Source organism: Entelurus aequoreus, linkage group LG16 (genome assembly GCF_033978785.1).
Source record: "Entelurus aequoreus isolate RoL-2023_Sb linkage group LG16, RoL_Eaeq_v1.1, whole genome shotgun sequence".
NCBI lineage: Eukaryota > Metazoa > Chordata > Actinopteri > Syngnathiformes > Syngnathidae > Entelurus > Entelurus aequoreus.
Genome location: NC_084746.1, coordinates 54,174,128 through 54,175,810, shown reverse-complemented (window position 1 = coordinate 54,175,810; position 1,683 = coordinate 54,174,128). Strand labels below are relative to the sequence as shown.

The window sequence follows — 1,683 nt, the reverse complement described above, 5'->3', positions numbered from 1 at the left end:
AAATAAGAAAACAAAAACAATCATTGAATCACTGCAATTTATTTTTAACTTGTTCACACATTAACTTTGTTCCACAAACAAGGAAAAACAACAAATAACTTAACAAGTTTATAGAAATACTACAATACAACAAACAATAACTTGTTATGTTTTCCACCTCATTTTACCTCTTCAGTGTGAATAATCCAGTCTGTTCTGGGCTTCAACAAGGGCATTGAAATCTGACTGAATGTCTGAGGTGGCTATGCGAAGGACAGCTGAGAGGTGCTCATCAGTGATAGAGGATCTGTGTTTGGATTTGTTAAACTTCATCACAGAAAATGTCTGTTCACACAAAGAGGACCAGAATCATCTGAGCATGCCTCCTCAGGTGTGCAAAGTTCTCCTCTTTGAGGGAGGAGTAAAAGTCCAGCAATGAGACTGACCTGAAGTGCTCGGCCAGAAGTAGGTCAGACTGCAGGTCAATGAGCTCCATCTGAACATCGCTTGGTGCATTGTCCACACTGCAGTTGAAGGGAGAAGAAACCATGTGCATTTCACGCTCAATATTTTGGAAATCTTGAAATTGCCTCGAAAACTCTCTATGCAGTGCTTCTAACTTGCTTGAGTATTTGTGGAGGTGATCGGCTGATCTTGTGGCTTCTTTTAGTGTTGGCAAGTGGGTCAGAATGTTGTCCTTCACTTGGCTTGAGAGAAGCTGCAACTTTCTCATGAAAGCCGTCACTGCACTGTACATCTCATGCACAAAAAGGCCCTTGCGCTGCAGTTTGACATTCAGTTCGTTCATGAGTGCAGTCACATACACAGCGAATCCGAGGTCTGCCACCCAGTCTTCATCTGAAAGTTCTGGACGTCATGTCCTTTTTTCCCACAGAAATTCTGAATCTGGTCTCTAAGGTCCCAGATACTTTTCAGAACTTTTCCCAGGCTGAGCCACCTGACGTTGTTGCTGTGGTAGCTTATGTCACTATGTTCACTCTCATTTTCCTCCAAAAGTGCAACAAATTGTCTATGATTTAACGCTTTCGCTCTGATAAAGTAACTGTTTTACTTAAAACATCAACAACATGGTTAATTTTTAACACTGTCTTACACAACACTTCCTGATGTATAATACAATGTAAAAATGTCCATTTCTGCACAGGGTTAATTTCAGTCACTTTATCCTGCATCCTCTTTAAAAGTCCAACATTTTTCCCCGTCAGATTTGGACAACCATCTGTTGTCACACCTGCCAGCTTGTCCCATTTCAGTCCTAAAATGTCCAAACACGCATTTGCCTCTGTGAACAAGTCACTACCTGCGGTTCTCCCTTTAATTGACTGCATGGCTGCAAGCTCCTCCGTGTTTTGAAAGTCCTTAGTTATCCCACGTAAAAAGATGAGCAGCTGGCGGTGTCACGTACATCACAGCTTTCATCCAAAGCCAGCGAAAAATAATCAAAGTCGGCCGTTCTGTTCTTCAGCTGAAGCTCCAAATTCCCAGCGATGGCCTCAACGCGCCTCGTTACAGTGCGTCGGGAGAGTGACACATTCTCAAATGCGCCCCTCTTCTCCGGGCATATGAGCGCAGCAGAGTCCAATAAACATTCCTTAATAAACTCCCCGTCAGAAAACGCCTTACTTTTTCTGGCGATTTTGGGAGAAATTATGAAACTTGTCCTGACAGCTGCATCTCTGTGGG

General features: G+C 43.0%; 1 pseudogene; it reads right to left on the bottom strand.

The window, feature by feature from the left end:
* Positions 1-328: 328 nt before the first annotated feature.
* LOC133631226 (general transcription factor II-I repeat domain-containing protein 2A-like) lies at positions 329-1,205 on the bottom strand (annotated as a pseudogene).
* Between the last annotated feature and the right edge of the window lie 478 nt (positions 1,206-1,683).